Source organism: Sus scrofa, chromosome 1 (assembly GCF_054392235.1).
Source record: "Sus scrofa isolate SSC_HxYL_T2T_F1_AM1 chromosome 1, Sscrofa_HxYL_maternal_Yorkshire_Landrace_v2.0, whole genome shotgun sequence".
NCBI lineage: Eukaryota > Metazoa > Chordata > Mammalia > Artiodactyla > Suidae > Sus > Sus scrofa.
The window spans coordinates 197121099-197141742 of NC_139383.1; the positions used below are offsets into that span (position 1 = coordinate 197121099).

The following is a 20644-nucleotide window of genomic DNA, read 5'->3' on the forward strand; positions in this document are numbered from 1 at the left end:
AAGGAAGAAATATTCCTCTTGATTTTAAACCCGAGTACAATTTCATTTATACGGTACAGCCAAATGAAACAATACCAAGACATAAATTGAAAATAACAATATAGATAATGCCTATTCTAAAACCACAATTAGGTACAACTACTATGGAAAACAGTATGGAGGTTCCTCAGAAAACTAAATATAGAACTACCATATGATCCAGCAATCCCACTCCTAGGCATATATCCAGACAAAGCTTTCACTGAAAAAGATACATGTACCCCTATGTTCACTGCAGCACTGCTCACAATAGCCAAGACATGGAAACAACCTAAATGTCCCCTGACAGAAGAATGGATTAAGAAGATGTGGTACATATACATAATGGAATACTACTCAGCCATAAAAAAGAACAAAATAATGCCATTTGTAGCAACATGCATGGAATTAGAGATTCTCATAGTAAGTGAAGTAAGTCAGAAGGAAAAAGACAAATACCACATGATATCACTTATAACTGGAATCTAATATATGGCACAAATGAGCCTATCTACAGAAAAGAAATAAACTCACAGGCATGAAGAACAGACTTGTGGTTGCCAAGAGGGAGGGGGAGGGACTGGGAGATACTGGGAGTCTGGGGTTAGTAGATGCAAACTATTGATTTGGAATGGATAAGTAATGAGATTCTGCCGCATAGCACAAGGAACTATATCTGGTCATGTGTGATGGAACATGATGGAGGATAATGTGAAAAAAAGAATGTATGGATGTATAGCTGGGTCACTTTGCTGTGCAGCAAAAATTGACAGAACATTATAAATCCAATAATTTAAAAAAATTTAAAAAATAAAACCACACAGCCACTTAAAAACCCTATGGATTTATCAGAATACAAATAAAAGAGTAATAAATGCACTTTACAGAAATAAATGCATAAAGGTATAACGAACCAGCCAATTTGTCCTGAGGCAAGATCATTCAACAGTTCTAAAGTCACAGGTATTTAGAGCCTATTTAAAATATTACTTCTTTATAATGTATGTAATTTTAATCAGATGATAATGATTTCTATTTAAGGACCACAGAGAGTGGATAATACAAAAACCACTTGTATTTCACTTTGATTTGCTATTTATATTATTTCTGCAGCAACGGATTTACTTTCTTACTGAATGTTGCTTATTCAGAGTGGTAAATCAGTTTGTTTTCCCCGAATGTAAACCAACTGAGTAAGCCGAGGAGTGTTCACATGTTAAAAGGAAGAAGGGAGTTCCCATAGTGGCGCAGCGGAAATGAATCCGACTAGGAACCATGAGGTTTCAGGTTTGATCCTTGGCTTTGCTCAGTGGGTTAAGGATCTGGCATCGCCATGAGCATGGTGTAGGTTGCAGACATGGCTCAAATCTGGTGTTTCTGTGGTTGTGGTGTAGGCCAGCAGCTGTAGTTCCAATTAGACCCCTAGCCTGGGAACCTCCATATGCCAGGAGTGCAGCCCCAAAAAAGCAAAAAAGAAGAAGAAGAAGAAGAAGGTTCCAAGTGGTAGTAAGCATGCATTTTCTGCATGGTGCACAGATTTTGTGATGCAGAAGACTAAACTTGTTAATCTTCGATGACATTGAAGAAGTACATGTCTTCATGGAGTTTATATCTAGTTGCAGAGATAAAATGTTCACATATAAGACACCTTAAATTTTTGAAGCAGTACATTAACAAAAGCAAAAAAGATAAGATGTAAAATATAATGAAATACAAAAGTTCTAAGGCTATGCAAAGAGTAACATGATTAGAACAAAGATATAATTAGCAAGTGGAGATTTTTAAACTGAGTTTATACGAAGCCATCCTAGGATGAAAAGCTGATAAAAAATAATCCCTGGAGTTCCTGTTGTGGCTCAGCAAAAATGAATCCGACTAGAAACCTTGAAGTTTTGGGTTCAATCTCTGGCCTCGTTCAGTAGGTTAAGGATCTGGCGTTGCCATGAGCTGTGGTGTAGGTCACAGATGTGGTTTGGATCCTGTATTGCTGTGGCTGTGGTGTAGGCTGGCAGCTGTATCTCCGATTGGACCCTTGGCCTGGGAACCTCCATATGCCGTGGGTGTGGCCGTACAAAGCAAAAAAATAAAAAAATTTTTAAAAACCCAATGCCTAGTCTAAATTGCACAAAAAGCTGATACTTGATAGAGTGTTTTTCATGTTAAATATGCCAAGAGACATGCATGGTCCTCTATCAGTAGAGTTTTAAAGTGAACTCTGCTTTTCCTTTAACAAGATTTTCAATAGTTCTTTTGGTTTCTCTTTGTGAAATAAAAATTTCAATGCTTTTCTTAGATATTAGAGGCTAACAATGTCAGATGTAAATTGCCTTTCACTCCATTCATGTTTGAATTTATTTGAGCAGAGGAGCATGGACATAAAAGTCTTAATTTAATATACATTTCAAGATAAATAACTATTAGTTCGATTATATTATGCCAAGGTGAGCAGCTGGATGACTCATAGTCAATAAGGAAAACGTCACTATACAATGACACACAGATAAAATTGAAATATATGGTATAAAAGGGATTATTTTAGTCCCAGAAGAAAATGAACATTTCATGGTACTTTTTAATGTAGAATGACTTTAACTTCACCTTTGTACACAGAAGTTTAGAAACTATTTCACCTAACAACCTGCTTTTTTTTGCTGTGAGCCTGTCTCTGAAGCCTGCCATTGAAAGTTCTCTTATCATATTTTCTATTATAAATGTCTTCAAATCCCAAACTCTGTAATCCTGGCATGACTCATAATGACCAGAGAGCTGTAAAAGAAATCCCAGGGGAACCATTTCTGTCTCTGAACTTACACTCAGCTCTTTTTTATATCTGTACAAGATATATAGCTGAACATGATCTAATGCATTATTTCAGCTCAGCCTCAGCAAAAGGATCGAACATCGTGGGTATACTCATTCCATTCCACTGACCACTAATGGAAATTGTCACAAGAGAGCACTGGCGAAGGGGTGGTTCTATAAGTTGGACTCCATATCGTTTCATACACACACACATACACACACACACACACACACACACTTACTTCAGCTCTACTCTGCCCTTTAAAAAAACAACAAAAACATACTGGATATCTGCCTACTATTTCTTTTGAACAAAATGTTCTGTCACTTTAAAAACATGTGTTTTAAAACTCTTGTCCCGAAAGATGAGATATAATGCCTCAGTTCTGTCTTCCAACTTAAAACCACTATATTTAGAGGCAAATTCTCAATAGGAAATACTGTCTATCAATAAAGAGAAATACAGAGAAGTAATTAGTTTATCAAATAAAATACAGTTAAAACAAGTGCAATTGGGAGTTCCCATTGTGGTGCAGCAGAAACGAATCGGACCAGTATCCATGAGAATGTGGGTGTGATCCTTGGCCTCGTTCAGTGGGTCAGGGATCCTCCGTTGCCATGAGCTGTGGTGCAGGCTGCAGACGTGACGTGGATCTGGCATTGCTGTGGCTGTGGCATAGGCCGGCAGCTGTAGCTCTGTGATTCGACCCCTCACCTGTGGACTTCCATATGCTGTGGGTGCAGCCCTAAAACAACAACAACAACAACAACAACAACAACAACAACAACAAGTGAAGGAGTTCCTGTCAGGGTGCAGCAGAAACAAATCCAATTAGGAACCATGAGGTTGCGGGTTCGATCCCTGGCCTCACTCAGTGGGTTAAGGATCTGGCATTGCCATGAGCTATGGTGCAGGTCAAAGACATAGCTCGGATCTGGCGTTGCTGTGGCTCTGGCATAGGCCGGCAGCTGTTGCTCCAATTTGACCCCTAGCCTGGGAACCTCCATATGCTCTAAAAAGACAAAAAGCCAAAAAAAAAGCAAGTGAAATTAAAGGGCAGGGCTTAAGGGGTCAAAACATGATCAAGGAACTCCACTTATATCTTACTCAAGGTATCTAAATCAAAATTCTTTGCATGAATTTAAGATTATGTAAGCGTAAAACTGTACTCTCATAAAATGCATTTGCACTTGTACACACATAAACCCACAAGAATGGGCTAAGTCCAGTGGCCTCAGAGTTATCTACCTGGCACGTGTGCCTGGTGGTTCATTTTAGGCTCACTCTGACTGGGTGCTGCCACAGCATTGTTCTCTTGGAGCAAGCTGCCCTTGGAAATGGCAGACATAAATTTATTTGAAAACACTGACAACTGTAGAGAAATAAGATTCAGCAAAGAAATTTGAAATAAAATTCACTTTATTCTTACCCTAAATGAATGTGATATCCAATAAAAATTACTAGAGCATCACACTTTCAAAGTGGTCTTTCATTACCCATGAGCTCATGTGGTTCTCTGGTCCTACAAGGTGGGGACTATTTCATTCAGTTTATATTGTATTGAAACTAGGAGAAATGGGAGGTTAATTTGACAGAAACTCAGATTTTCTGACTCCATGTTCCCTGAAGGGAACAAATTCACCTCTGATTAAAAGTTTGACATTCCGGAGTTCCCGTCGTGGTGCAGTGGTGAACGAATCCGACTAGGAACCATGAGGTTGCAGGTTCGGTCCCTGCCCTTGCTCAGTGGGTTAGCGATCTGGCGTTGCTGTGAGCTGTGGTGTAGGTTGCAGATGCGGCTCGGATCCCACGTTGCTGTGGCTCTGGCATAGGCCGGAGGCTACAGCTCCGATTAGACCCCTAGCCTGGGAACCTCCATATGCCGCGGGAGCGGCTCAAGAAACAGCAAAAAGACAAAAAAATAAAAAAATAAAATTTGACATTCCTTGATTCAAAGGAAATACCAGAATTTTGATATCTTATGATCTCTGCAGGCAAAAATTCCCTCTCAATGATGACATATGGTCTATGGAAGAGAGAGAGAGCATTTTGATGTGAAGATAGATGAACATTTCAAGTATATTCTTGGACACATGAAAATTTTCACTAGTTCTTCCCATTATTTATTACAAATGGGAGTCATGTGAATATGAATATACAAGAATAATGCTGAAGGCATCAAAATGCTTTCAAAATGCAATTCAAGGGACTGGGGTGCAAATGCTTTTTCAGAATTATGGCAATTAAGTCCTTAAAAGAATCTTATTTCATTCACGGTGAGCAACAATTCATCTGAGCTAATTTATGTGGCTGTGGAAGAAAAAGAATCTCATCTCAATTTAAACTTATAATAGATCTTTTGACTACATTGACTCATATTTTCTAATTAGTCACTAGACAGTTGAATCAACTAATCGTTACTAATCTGTAATAATGGTCAAACTAGTTGTGTGTGACATCAAACTAATACAAAGAGATATTAAATCTCTGGTAGTCACTTTAGACCACAGTGAGAAATTAGTTTATTTTACTAATTTACTTTTTTACCCTATTGAAAATTTGGCACATGTACACAATAACAGAAATATTCAAACAGTATGAAACAATACCCAGTAAAACCCAAGTGTCAGATCACTTGACTCCCATTCCCAGAGTTAACCACTGTTAAATGCTTCTTGCTTTTCTCCAGACATAGCTTACATATTAACATATACATGCATATACGTGCATTTCTTTTCTATTTTTACACAAATGATAGTACATTATATACATTATTCTTCACCTCACTTCTTACCTTCTGTATGTCTCAAAGGTTAGCCTATGTCTACACACATGGAGCTAATTCATGCTTCTCAACAGTTGCATAATGCTCTTTTTATGGATGTACTATCAAGGAGATATGCTCTACCCATGGGCCTTTAGGGTCTTCCCAGTCTTTGACTATTATTTGAGACAATCTCCTTTATGTACATATAAGTATATGTGGGAGATTAATTGCTAAGATAAATTTTTTACTCAAAACACGCTACTTGGAGTTCCTGTCATGGCGCAGTGGTTAACGAATCCGACTAGGAACCATGAGGTTGCAGGTTCGATCCCTGGCCTTGCTCAGTGGGTTAACAATCCGGCGTTGCCGTGAGCTGTGGTGTAGGTTGCAGATGCGGCTCGGATCCTGCGTTGCTGTGGCTCTGGCGTAGGCCGGTGGCTACAGCTCTGATTCGACCCCTAGCCTGGGAACCTCCATATGCCAAGGAAGTGGCCCAAAGAAATAGCAGAAAGACAAAAAAAAAACAAAACAAAACAAACAAAAAAAAACCACGCTACTTAACTGGGAATCTCTGACATTACTTATTTTAACTGAAAGCTACTCAGAAAAATGTATCACTGTTGAGAGAGAAAAGAATCAAGAGTGTTAATGATCTTCTTTCATAAACCCTACACCAAAATGAAGTGAAAGTTTTTATCAAGGAGTGGTGTGTGTTGTGCACGTGCGCGTGGTGCACGCGCATGCTCTCACAATGTTAGAAGGTCAGAAAGAAGAAGAACGGGGTAATTTCTATCATTTGATGTCTAGTTACTCATTAAGACCTCTGGGAGAAAGCCTATCAAAAACAGTAATCCACAAAGCTTCTCTCTTCCTTAAGGCTTTATCTCTCTCAACACCTCTACTGCATGCTGGCATGAAGTGGCTGAAATGATATATGCTATAATATATATATAGCTAGATCTCTTTTCTAAATCACAGTGGTCTGTGCAGAGAAAAACTCCCTCATACAGATCTGAGACTTCTTATTCCTCCAGGGTAACCCTGGAGTCTTGAGAAAAGATAAGAAGAAACTAGACACTATCTGACACTTCTCCATCTCAGGAAGCAATTTTGTAGGCAGAACCTAACTTTCCTATAACATCCCGCTGCAATTGTGAAACTCTTTCAGCTTAGCTGAGAATCCCCAAAATTTCAAGGTGTTCAAATAAAGGAAGGGTCTGGGTGAGCATAATGTTTGCATGAGATAAAATGTAAAACCTCATCTATTCTTTCTTTTCACACACAAAAAATTAAAATTACCCAGCATATTTTTCTAGCCAAGTGCCAAAAACCTGAAATGGAGTTTTTTGTCTTGCTCTCGACTGCTGATGCTGGCTTCCTTCAAGGCAATTCAGGACAGCATCTGGCTTACCTCATGTTCCACTGAAATACAGGTTCTGAAAAGCAGCCTGAAGATGACATTCTGGAAAGAGGAACTATGTTCTGTGCGGCAGGGGAGGGATGGGGAGGTGGGAGCTGGGGGAGGTGGCTGAGCGGTGTTAATGCAAATGTATTCCCTGGGCTTATTTGCTGGCAAACCGAGTCGACACCCAGCCATTTGAATCTGGGCCAGCGAGTTTGGCACATCTTCTGCTGGCAGAGCACGAGCCCAGCACAGCATCCTGCTGCTGTTGGCATGTATACAGCTGTCTTTCTTCATCTGACTCTCCATCACGGCGGCCGACTCAACAGGTGTTACCAGGGACACAGTGTGTTTGGCAGCTGTCAACTTTCAATAATCATCTCTGTAGCGTATCTCCTTCTAGTCTCCCACCCCAGTTCTTTCTCCTTCTATAGCCCCCTTAAAAGCCCCCAGCACCATTTGGGCCTTTGAGAAGGGCAGAGTAAGGCAGAGATGCTGAACAAGGAGCATGGTCATCTGGAGGGTGAAATCCTGCCTGGGCCTTGGCTGAAATATGATAGGATTTTATAAGATGTAGGCCTTTGGGATACAGCCAATTATCCTTTTTTATCCCCCCCCCCGAGATAAACTCTTAACCTATTTTTTTCCCTACCTTTATTCCTTCTATTTTCTATTCTTCTGAATGTCAGCTCCTCCCTGACCAGCTTGTGTGATCTTAACCATGTTCTTTTTCAAGCCTCAGTTTTCTCATCTGACAAATGGAGATAATATTTGCTACCTATACCAATAAGATAACATAGGTAAAATATTTAACACTGAGTGCCAATGTATGTTAGCGATTCTCTTCCTCCCCTCAGCTGCTCTGGTGTCCTTAGAAGCCCTAGATTTTAATGACAGCCCTTGAATTCCAAAGGTGTGGGAACTTGCTTTGTTTTGAGGTTTCTTTCTCATTCTTATCAAAGTCAGAATCAGAAAACACACTGGCAAAATAAAATAAAAATAAAAATAAAATGTTAAAAAAAAAAAAGAAAACACATTGGCTCCTGAGGGTCTGGGGGAGATGCCAAATAGATATCTTTTAAAGACGAGAACATACAGTGGTTTACTACAGCCTTGTTTATAACTTTAGTATTATGGAAATCTCTAAATATCCATCAGTGAGGAATAGACAGATAAATGGATGAGGAAATGATGGCACTGTATGTAGCAGGTAAAATTAATTAGATTAATTAATTAGCTTAGTGAATTAGATTATTTATGTAAGATAAATACAGATACAGATACAGCCCTAACTATATGTCAGATGATTTTTATACATTATAAAAAATACATCACTTCAGCCTCATAACAACCCAGTGTGGTGGATAACATTATTATTTCTGTATTTGCTGATGAGGAAACTGAGGCATGGAGAAGCAGAGCCCCTTATCTATAATACATATGAACAAAGATGGATCTCACAGACAAGGTCAAGTGTAAATAACAAGTTGGCAGAATAATACATGCATCAAAGGATTGATATAAAGTTCAAAAATACACAAGGGAACATGCTATTTATGGGAACACTATGAATAGAAAATTATACAAAGAAGGAGTGAAGGAACAGACCCCAAGTTCATGTTGTAGTTGCTTCAAATGGGGGGAAGGAGGTTGGGACTGAGAAGTGCACAGGGGAGATACTACTTTTACCTGTAGAGTAAATTAATTAATTTAATTTTTTTTTTTAATGGCTACATCCATGGCACATGGAAGTTCCCATGCCAGGAGACTGAATGGGAGCCACAGCTGCAACCTACAATGCAGCTGTGGCAATGCTGGATCCTTTTAACCCCCTGTGCGGGGCTGGGACTGAACCGGTGTCTCCACAGTGACCCAAGTCACCACCATCAGATTCTTGACCACTGAGCCTGATGGTCTGCAGGAACTCCTATTTAATTTTTAAAAGGATATGCTAAACTACAGGAATTCCTATTTAATTTTTAAAAGGATATGCTAAAATTAGATTGCTCTGGGTAATGCAGATAATGTTTTAAAGTGTATTTTCCTCTACCTCTTGTGTTTTTTGTGAAACAAGGTATATACAGAAAAGGACACTCTTTGCAGAACAGATGCTGACTCACGGACATTGAAAAACTTATGGTCTCCGGAGGAGACAGTTTGGGGGGTGGGAGGATGTGCTTAGGCTGTGAGATGGAAATCCTGTGAAATCAGGTTGTTATGATAATTATATAACTACAGATACAATAAATTCATTTGAGTAATAAAAAAAAATTAAGTTAAAAAAAAAAAAAGAAAGAAAGAAAAGGACACAAAGGAGTTCCTCTGTGGTGCAGTGGGTTAAAGACCTGGCATGTCACTGTAGCAGCTTGGGTCACCACTGTGGCACAGGTTTGATTCCTGGCCCAGGAACTTCCACATGCCACAGGCATGGCCAAAAAAAGGAGCAAGGGACATAAAAATACATTTATACAGTTTCACAAATATTATTAAGCAAAAGTCATGTGACTACTATCAGGTCAAAAAAATGAGTGTAAGGGCTCTATAGCAGCCCTATGGACTGACTGGCCATCATAGCCCCATCCAGTATCTGCCACCCCCGACCAAGAGGGAACCTCCATCCAGATCTCTGTGATGCTCATTGCCTTATTTCTCCCCTACAACTCCACCACCTATGTCTGTGTCCTAAACAACACTCCAGTTGTCCTCATTTCTGAACTACAAGTGGAATCATGAAGTATGCATTTTTTCATGGCTTTCTCTTTCTTGGTGTTGTATTTGTGAGATTTATCTGTGTTGTTCCTTATTCATTGTTGTTGGATAGACCTCCACACTTTGTTATCCTACTCACTCTTGGTCCATGTTTGGGTTGTCTTCTCTATAATTTGCAAGCTCAAAAGAAAAGGCAGATGTTTTGTCCACCAGATACCCAAGAATGAATATCTTCAAATTTTTCCTCAGCTCATCCTCAGAAAGATGAGGGTAGCCTTTATTGTTTAACCAAGAAAGATATTTTCCTTTGGATTTATTATTGATTTGTTTTCTTTCATTTCTTCTTCACTTCTCTAAGTCAACAGGTTGCTTTTCTTTGCTACTTTAATTTGCCTTTACATTGTGAAGTATTGTCCAGAGTAGGATTGTTGAAGCTATAATCTAACTCAAACCCTTTGTTTTACTTGTGAGGAAACACGCTTTTGCGCCCTGCAGCTCAATTTTAAATACATTTTAGTAGCTCTGAGACCTATAGATGGTAACGTGGTCATTGGAAAGGGAATTTTAAATGTTCTATTGTCTCTGGCAGCTGGTTAATCGCATGTTTAAGAATAAAGCGTTGCCAGCGTTTCTCTGCAGGGCAAATCTACTCTATATGAGACCCATACTGAGTGCCACAAAGATGTTGCCAAATGTCTAAATGAATTTTTCCCCTCCTCATTATTCATCGTTATACCACATGGCTTTTAAAAAAACCACTCCAGGCCCCAGTAGTGGGGAGGGAAGAGCCCATGAAACAGCATTATTTTCCCAGCACATACCAGCAATCAGGCCAAGAAGCAAAGGCATTTCTCTATTGTAAGGACCTCAGCAATGCTGTAAAAGGAGCCTTCCTGCTCTCCGATATTGCCATTAATATGTAAAAGCTTAAGCTTGCTAAAGGGATTATTGCACATCCTATCTGATGGTAAACTGGCATTGCAATGATTACATGTATCTTTTTGTCATTTACTCGTAAAACATCTTACTCTTGAACAGTATAATTGGCCTCTTACTAATGTTAATGATTAAATCGGCATAAATGTAACGCACTGCTTTAAATGGAAGGCATGTTCGCTATCTCCAGGGTCTCGAATGTACGAATTACAACATGGTCATTATATTTATTATGTATGCATGCCCACACACACATATAAACACATACATATTATATAGAGTCTACATATACTATGATAACAGGAAGCACAGATTTCACAAATGGGTCATTGAGTGTGACAGTCAGTAGAGATGCCCTTTTTAACCTTGCTTTGTGGACCCAAATATTCTAGATATTGGAGATAAAGTACCATATGTCAGCCAGTGGTCTAATGCATATACCACTTTCCAGAAGACAGTGCCCCAACCATGCAAGATGTTGCCCCCAGCCAACCAACACCTTAGCCAAGACTTCAACAGGCTGTTCTACCACTTAATCCAGTAGGCTACTACTGAGTGATGAAGCATATGGTAATCCTTTGGTGATGAGGCTATTTTCACAGCTCCTTTTTTCCTCCATAAAATGGGTCCCTTGGTCTGAGACAATTTGTGGGAGACACAATGTCAAAGGATCAGAAGATAATGTTAGTGGAGGCACTGTAAGCAGGCAAGGCAAGCTCCAGTAAGGAGGAACTGCTACCCCTCCCAGGTGTAAGGGGTTAGGTGAGTTGACCTACCACCAGGTGGCCGGCTGGTTTCATGCAGAAATGGTGGCACATTGAGAGCTCAGTGATTATGATATTCATGGGTCATTAAGCAAGCATCAGGATGGCTATGAAGATAGGCTGGCTGGCATCCACAGGGCAGGTCTAACTCTTCACCTGTTTATTAAGAGCCTCTTCTGGAGGTCATTCACATGAGCCTCAAGATATGCATAATTTGGGCCATTCTCACAAGGTATCTACATATCCCTTCTCCAGACTTCCTTGTCACCAGTCTTCCAGTTCTGTTCCTTCTAGACCCCACGTTGACCAAACTATTGCCATTGACCAGGAACATATGTACATACCATGGACAATTCTCCCTCCACATAGAGTGGACAATTCATGTGTAAATAGGAAGCCATAACTAATGCTCATCATCCTCCTCCTCTACCACCCATTTTCAATTTCTACTGGTCTGGGTGGCTTGCCTAGTGGGGTGATTCATATTCATTTCTAAGACACTGGAATCTCTGGCTATCATGCCCTTCTCAGGCCATGGCTACTGTACTACTGTACACATTGTTAAAATTGGACATGGAAGCACCAAGAGACACACCAATGGGTATATGAACACCAGCTACAGTCTCCCCTGACGCCACTGTATAGCAGCAGCCCTGCCTGATCCTGGCAATTAACCATCTTATAGACCCCTATAAGGCAGATCTTTCCTGGTACCACTCTGACCTTACTGTTAACAGCAGTAATTGCACCTACCTTGCTTCTGATGTTTAACGACTGATGACTATAATCCTTTCTGTTCTCAGAGAACACAGTTCTTTAACGGCATCTCCACCACCATTCCTGGCCTGAGCTGAGGACAGCTACCACTGAGCTTCTCAATGACACTGGTACTCCTTACCTTCCTGCTGAAGGTAGACTACTTAGTAAGAGTCTTTAGACTTATGCAGTATATCTACTTTAGCATAGCCACTTTTTTGTATATTTTGATCCTTTCCTGTACCTGCCATGGAAGTTCTGGTACCTTCTCTTCACTTACTGTAGCCATCACTTTTCCCAAGCTTCCAAGAGCATTCCTAATACTATATTAGCATGGTCTTTGGAATCCTTCACAGTCTATCAAGTCCCATGTCATAAACTCTCCCTTAATCAACTTTAGGTGCTACCTTCTTTATTTAGCACCTCCAGGAGCCAGTCCGATGCATCCCCTGGTCAGAGCTCCTTCTGTATTTAGTTTCTCCTCCCTACCCAGCCTAGCATATCCTTAGCCAGGCTATGCTGAGATTTGATCTTTGTTATCAGTCTGGTTATTTGGAAGGGAAATGGAGCACAGGAAGGGAGGCAAGAGGGAGATAGCATGGTTTTTTAAGGCATTTGTATGATTTGAGTCTTCTATATGTTCTTCAAGGGGGTCCATCTTGATAAGGGGAAGGGCCCCTTTCTGAAAGCCCAGTGGCTTCAGGGAATATGGAAGTTTCCAAGTTTTTAAATACTTATATCTAGGTGGCCCCATCTCGAATTGCAGGGTCCACCCTAAGCTTGGTGTGACTCTCCACTACTTTTATGATTAAGTTCTGAGTCTGGTCCTTCATCTGTCTGCACTGTGGCTGCAAAACATTAGGGTCCACTTAAATGTTACCAAGCAGGCCCTCTAGCTTTCACATTTTGCCTTGCATTGGCTATTAATCACTAAAATCTAACTTTTTCTCTCTTCAAGTAATCAGTGGCACTCAACAATAGCCACACAATTCCATTGTTTTCATAGAATAATTTTTCTCACACTTCTTGCACAATAGAGCTTGCATCAGATAGTGCACCCCCTTTCACTGGTCTTCCATCTTAATTTATCACTGGTGGAAGTTTTAACAATTGCACTGTGACAGAATGCTGCCAGGGGCTAACCATGTTCCACCAACTATCTGTGATAGAGTTATTGCTAGCTGGCTGCTGAGTGATCCAGCACCAAAGTTTGCTTTTAGAGTCTGGTTCCTAGAACACTTGTGATACCAACTGTGTTAGACTGGGATCCCTGGAAATACACACTAAGTGAAAAGCTGCATGCAGAAGGTTTACTGGGGAGTCCTTTCTGGAGCTACATCTGAAGGGAATTAAGAGGAAAGGGCGGTCAGAGGATGAAGCTGTTCCACAATGCAACTGTCACTGAGGTCTCAGCTGATTGGACAGAGAGCTCTAGAACCAGGACAGTCCTTGAGACTTGCTAAGAATTGAGGCAAGGAAGCCAGGCCTTTGTACTTCTGCATCTTCAGTTATTAGCCAGAGGTGACTGGGGGAGGGTCATAACCCTGGGGAGGCATTTCTTGGTGACCTGTTAGCCACGAATATTCCCAGCAGCAGCGTACACCGGTCCCAGAAATGGGATCTGAGCAGAGGACTATAGTATCCACTACCCACAGTTAAAAGTTTCTACCTGATTCCTGCTATTCCCCAATCCTATTATCCCCAACGACAGTAGGGAACTCAGTTCCAAAGCTGAAGCCTCCTCTCTAAATATCAGCACAGCCATACAATATAGCCACTAACAAGCTTTTCAGAGGTGAGAGTGTCTTCCTTACCAGTGAATTTATTACTAAAACAAAGACAGGGTCTTCTGGACTCTCCCAGGGAATACAGTCAGCTGATAGGTTGTGAGTTTATATGTCATAAGTCTATTCTAAAACCTTACATCCCTGAGCCTTCTGAGTCCTTTTGGCCACAGAAGTTCTGACATCTCCATCTTATTTCAGAAGACATCTTGAAATACAAGTGTTAAGGAACTATTCCAGAAAATATTTAGACTAGCTCCACAAGTACTTGGCATAATACTGAGTCTTGAGTAATGGGATGAAAATCCTCATGTCAGTGAATTTAGCCTTATATTCCACCCCTGTTCCAAAACTCAATAGCTTTTTTACTTGTATTCTCCCATTTCCTGCCAATACATAAATAGTCAGAACTTACTATTCCTTTGCAAATCTTAGAGAAGCTAAGCTAATGGGAAATTTATCAAGACCAGGAATCAGCTCCAAGAAACTGAGGCAAGAGCATTGTCCTTGGAATTAAAAACAAAGTAGAGATAAGGTTACAAGGAAAAGATAGAAGCAGAAGCTGATGTGTGGCCAGATTTTACCATCTGGGTAGGGAACATCTAAAATAGGTCACCACCCTGAGACGACCTTCTTTCAGTGTTTGCCAAGTCTCACTTTTAGTGAATGTTCTCCTTAGTCCAATCCCCCTGCCGCCCCCGCAACCCCTGGACATCTTTTCAGCTCTATCACTGAGCAGAAGTCCATTCAGTGTAAATCAAGTACAAGATAAGAGCTGGTCTAGCGCAAGAGTGACTTCAGATGCAGGGCTAGAGTGCCTTCATCTCCCTTGACTCAGAATGGTTCTAGAGCCTAAGGATGGAGTGAACCTAGAGGTGAGCAGCTCAGGGGCTGAGAGGCATTACACAGAATGCCTAAAAACCTGGAATGGGAAATAAGATATAGCCATTGTTCTAATCTCAGCTACTTAGTATTTAACTGTCCTCAAGGAAGTCACTGAGCTTGCTAACTTTCAGCTAAGCACTCATTTGTACATTGGGGATGGTAACACGCATCCCAGTGGGTTGCAGTAAGGACCAAACAAAATGTGACATGTGGAGTGCTTACACTCACGCACAGTGCATAACTACTGCTCAAAAACAACAGTAACAGCAGAGTAGTTGCACTTACTATTAGGCATTAGAATGGAGGTGGCTGGGAGCAGAGAATCAAGCTGTTAATTACAAATACTGTCAAGAGAACTATAGTCTCTGGCCCACTCTACAAGGGAATTCACAGGCTAATGCCTGGAGAACTTGGGTAGAGCTATAAATATCCCAAAGACGTGGGCAACTTTGACAGTCTCCTAGCAGAAGACAGAGCATGGCAACAGAGTAATAAGCACACCATACCACAAAGCAGATGCCAGGAAAAGCAACTTAAATACTATGAACAGTGCTCCCTATAAATTTTAAAATTTATGAAAAATTGGCAGGGGGTAGGTAAAATAGTATTTGAGAGTGTAAATGGATATAATCCATTGGAAAGCAGTTGGGTAATCTATCAAGTGTCTTAAAATTCTCATGACCCAATAATCCACTTCTGAACACCTAAGGAAATAATCCAAAATATGGCAAGATCTATATATGTAAAAATTAATTCTGTCATATCCATATCATAAGAGAAAAGCACTGGAAGGAAAGTAATGTTCAACATAAGGAGACAGTTATAAAATCATAATACCAATTATATAAAATATTATGCATTCACTTCACATGCACATTGAGTGTTTATAATAAAATTAAAATGTATTTTTCATAATAAGTAAAAACAGGACACAAAACTAGTGCATATATTATGATGATGACTATATAAAAAAGAAACAAAACTCTAGTCAAAAAAACCACTGGGCATTCCCATTGTGGTGCAGCAGGTTAAGAACACAATACAGTGTCTGTGAGGATGTGGGTTCGATTTGGGGCCTTGCTTGGTGGGTTAAGGATATGGCATTGCTGTAAGCTGTTTTGTAGGTCACAGATGTGGCTTGGATCCTGTGTTGCTGTGGCTGTGGCCGGCAGCTGCAGCGCAAATTCGACCCCTAGCCTGGGAACTTCCATGTACCACAGGTGTGGCCCTAAAAAGAAAAAAAAAAAAAAAAAAGAAGTCTGGAGAGAAGCAAAATGTGGTTCCATATTTTCATAATTTTTATAATTCTGTCAGTGTAACCTGATAAGATGACATAGGTTCTGGGTAAGGTTCCATTACTTTTGGCTGGAAGAATTATTTCTGCATTATTTTAAAAATAGTGTTGAGCACCCCTCTCTCACATAGCATTAGGTGTGTTAGTCAGACATGACTTGACAGCAGCATATGAAGGGGAAATGCAGAGACTTTGACTGACAGTAAGTATCATGTATTAATCTGCTCAGGCTGCCATCATAAAATACCACAGACTGGGTGGCTTAAATGGCAGATAATTATTCTCTTATAGTTCTGATCCATAATCAAAGTGCTAGCAAACTCAGTTTCTGATAAGGTCTTTCTTTCTGGCCTGCATATGGCACCTTCTCATTGCAACCTCACTTCACCTTTTCTCTGTAGCATGGAGAGAGAGTGAGAGAGCAAGAGAGAGATAGTCTGTCTTCCTCTCCCCATGAAGACATCAATTCTATCACACTAGGGCCCAAGCCCTTTGACCTCATTTACTATTAATCATCTCTTCAAATACAGTCAAATTTGAGGTGAGAGTTTCAATATATGAATTTTGGATGGAGACAATTCAGTCCATAGGATGCAATATTAGTCATCAGTATGACAGAGCTGCGGAAGACACCAACCTACACATTACATTAATAGAAGGATAGTGCTCCCAAACACCTTATTTCATCTCATTTGGTTATAGGTACCTTTAAGATGGAAAGGGAAAATACACATTCTTGAGCATATACTACATTTGATTCTTTACTTAGTATGTGTGACAACCTTTTAAATTGTTGATATTATGGTTCCCACTTGAAAAAATCGATGAGCAATCTGTTACTTTAAATGATGCTGGTTATGGTTCCAAGATCAGCCAGCTAAGAGAGTAAGGAAGCTGGGGTTTGAACGCAAGAGAGAGTTATGGGAGTAGGGGGTCTTAAAAAGAGAAACTGTGAGAAAAGAAGATATTGTGGATGATTATCCTGGGAAAACAGGAATTTTAACAGGCTCCTTCAGTGTGACTCCAGAAGATAGTGCATAAATTAATTGGTAGAAATTACAAGGAAGAAGATTTGGATATAACATATGTAAATTTTTTTAAAAATTACAACTCTCCAAAAGAGAATAGGTTGTTTTGAAAGCTGCTCACTATTGAAGGTGTTTTAAAGCTAGAAACTCTTGTGGGAGACAGATACATTGGAATAGAGAATGGGCTTATACGTTCCCCATTCCAAGTTTGGTAAAATTTTCTGTTACCATGGAAGAAATTCTCCAAGGGCAGTTTTGATACATGGAATTCTAAATACTTTAACCTTTGGACAGTAGAGTGGTTTAAGAAATTTATCTGATGCATAATTGTTGCTAATTGGTTTCTAAATATTTTTATAGATGAAAATGTAGTCAATTCAATGGGAATCTATTTGAATTAAGTTATTAGAATTAAAAAACCCACAAGAGTCATTTCTCTTTATGACAGCTGGCAACCACCTCCCAAGAATGCCCTTGTAATTACATTTCAAGTTGCTTATCTAGGGCACATCAAAGAATTAGATGCAAGTGGTCATTGCACTAATGAAATGCTTATCTTCCTCTGTTCATGCTGAAGAGCTTTTAGGAATGGCTGATATTTGGACTCTTCTTCCATTATTAATTAATTGAATGGGCATCAGGGCTCCCAAGCTCTATTAAATGAAGCAAGACCTAGATTAATTCTGTTTCTATACAATAAGTATGTTGGAAAGCTAACAATTTTCAACATGATCATAAAATAGATTCAGGTTGGGATGCATGAAAGATGGTAACCCTCCCTTCAGAGATGACTATTTTGTAAAATAGTAAAAGAAAAAAGTGCCTTGAGACCTTGTTTTTTAGGGAAACTGAAATTAAACTGACATCATTGCCTTTACAATAAGTATCTTACAAAAACCTGAAACGTATTTGGATTATTACAATTCTCCAGATACACTGCATGTAATATTCTGATTTTATTTATTCTATTTAGGGCAACACCCGAGGCACAAGGAAGGACCCAGGCTAGAGATCGAATCTGAGGTGCAGCTGCCGGCCTACACCACAGCCACAGCAACACCAGATCGGAGCCTCATCTGCGACCTATACCACAGTTCACTGCAATGCCAGATCTTTAACCCACTGAGCAGGGCTAGGGATAGAACCAACATCCTCATGGATACTAGTCAGGTTTGTTACCGCTGACCCACAATGGGAACTCCCATATTCTAATTTTAAATGTGTTTAGGATTGACAGCTCTTGGTTAAAATCTATTCTCAGGCAAAAATACTTTTGGCTACTTTGGCTGTCCCACCCATCCAAATGTTTCTGGCAATATGCTCATTGGGCAAAGGCTAACATCTTCCAAAAGCTCCTGGCTTGTGGAGACTTCTGCCAAAACTTTACCTGTCCTTAGCATCAAAATAAATTCTGGAGTTCCCGTCGTGGCGCAGTGGTTAACGAATCCGACTAGGAACCATGAGGTTGTGGGTTCGGTCCCTGCCCTTGCTCAGTGGGTTAATGATCCGGCGTTGCCGTGAGCTGCGGTGTAGGTTACAGACGCGGCTTGGATCCCGCGTTGCTGTGGCTCTGGCATAGGCAGGTGGCTACAGCTCCGATTCAACCCCTAGCCTGGGAACCTCCATATGCCGCAGGAGCGGCCCAAGAAATAGCAACAACAACAACAACAACAACAACAAAAAGACAAAAGACAAAAAAAAAATAAAAATAAAAATAAATAAATAAATAAATAAATTCTGGCTTTAGTAAAAAAAAAAAAAAAAAAAAAAAAAAATTACAGCAAGCTTTCCTAAAGGGAGAGCACTATCAAATAAAACATATTTTTCAATGGAAATGGAATATGATTGGACCATTAAAAGACACTTGGATAGAGCAAAACTTTTAATTGTTCACAGGAAATTTTGGCTTCATATGGCCTTTCTGGGACTTTGAGACCAATACCTGCTTTCTTAGCTTTGCTTTATAATATGTTGAAAAATTCCAGCCTCCTTTCTCAACCTATCTCTCCAGCCTCCTCTCCCTGTCCATCAGCCCATTTCTTTATGTAAAAAGAAAGCTTCAAACAGCTTGTCTAGGAAAACACTGCATGGATTGCTCTGCATGGGAACTCATTATTTTAAGCCACATTTGTTTGTTGTGTTTTGCATGCTGGGGTGAGCCTTGCTTCCCAAGCAAGTTGCCACAGGCCAGCTTTTGCTCAGAACTCAAACATGTGTTGGTTCCACCATAACCCGAAGACTGAGAGAGGGGAGCATGTTTGTCCGTTTAATGTTACCACCACATTTCAAACCACACATGATGTCAGGTTTTGACAGTTTCCTTTGTAGAAGTTAACCTTTGACTGAACTTAGAGGGGAAAATGTATACTCAGTTGAGTAACTAGATGCTGACTAGAGCGGTGAGAATATCTTTGACATGTGAATAATCTGAGTGATGCTGGAGGGCTCTATGTTTTCCTTTCAGAAACTCTCAGGTTGGGTCAAGTGTACAGGCTGATTACTGCCTGGTCAGGAGGCAGTGAAACCCGATATACAAGTACACCTGCAATTTGATAGACTCCAGGCATAGTCTTTACAAGCAAATTGCCTCTTCAGAACTCTGGTGTGAAATGGCTTTAATCTACTTTTCTTTTGGGATGGTGGGCGGAATGAGAAATCAGTAATCATGGTATTCTGTTTGGGTAGCTGGTAGACCAACCAGGTCTATAAAGAAAGCACTTGTGTGTTTTTGAGGGGCTCTGAAACTTTATGCTCCCAGTTGCCCTTAAACATATCCCTTGCTAATTCCTTGAGGGCCTGAAATATTTAGACTTACGACTCTTAAAGCTGGAAGGAAACTTCTACCATGGGAGGTAGGTAGAAGGTCATGTACTGACACTGAGGAATCTCTGGAAGAGATCTCCTCTACAACAACTTCACTCAGTTACCCAAATGTCTTATGCTGCAATTATCTGAAAGAAGAATTATGTCCAAGGACACCAAATAGTCAGAGAAATCATTGCTACTGTCCCTGAATCTGCCCAGGACAGACGGTATCGATCAATCTTGATCCTCTTTCCAGCTGAAACAGACCCAGATCTTTAGAATCTTTTCTGAGACAACGCTACACATCTATGACCCATCCTTTGGTAAAGACAAAACATAGTTTCCATTCTGATTTTATGATGAGTCCTGCACCTGCATTTGTGTTTTAGCCATGTATCTAGCAGGCCTAGAGAGAAGGTTCACAGGACCTGTGGATTTCCCTTTCAGTATTCCATTTTCTTTTTAGAAAAGAAATTCTCCCAGCCAGGTACTCCCATGCATCCCCCTATCCCCCTTCACAGCACACTTCCTAGCTCATTGCAGTTGCCTATTTTTGTCTTTCCTGTTGAACTGTTAAGTGCTTTACTCATCCTGCTCACCAATGGTCTCCAGTGCCCTACACATGGAAGTTGCTTAATAAATTATCTGTGAAAGAAAGAAATGAGGGGAGGAGGGAGAGGGCTGGTGGAGAAA

General features: G+C 40.3%; 1 long non-coding RNA gene across 1 annotated transcript in view; it reads left to right on the forward strand.

Moving 5' to 3' along the window:
- Positions 1 to 20644, forward strand: part of LOC102161687 (uncharacterized) — a 308192-nt gene that overhangs the window by 283798 nt on the left and 3750 nt on the right. The window contains exon 7 of the long non-coding RNA XR_014819669.1: positions 12203 to 12310. This is a non-coding gene — a long non-coding RNA (uncharacterized LOC102161687). The remainder of the gene's footprint in view (positions 1 to 12202; positions 12311 to 20644) is intronic.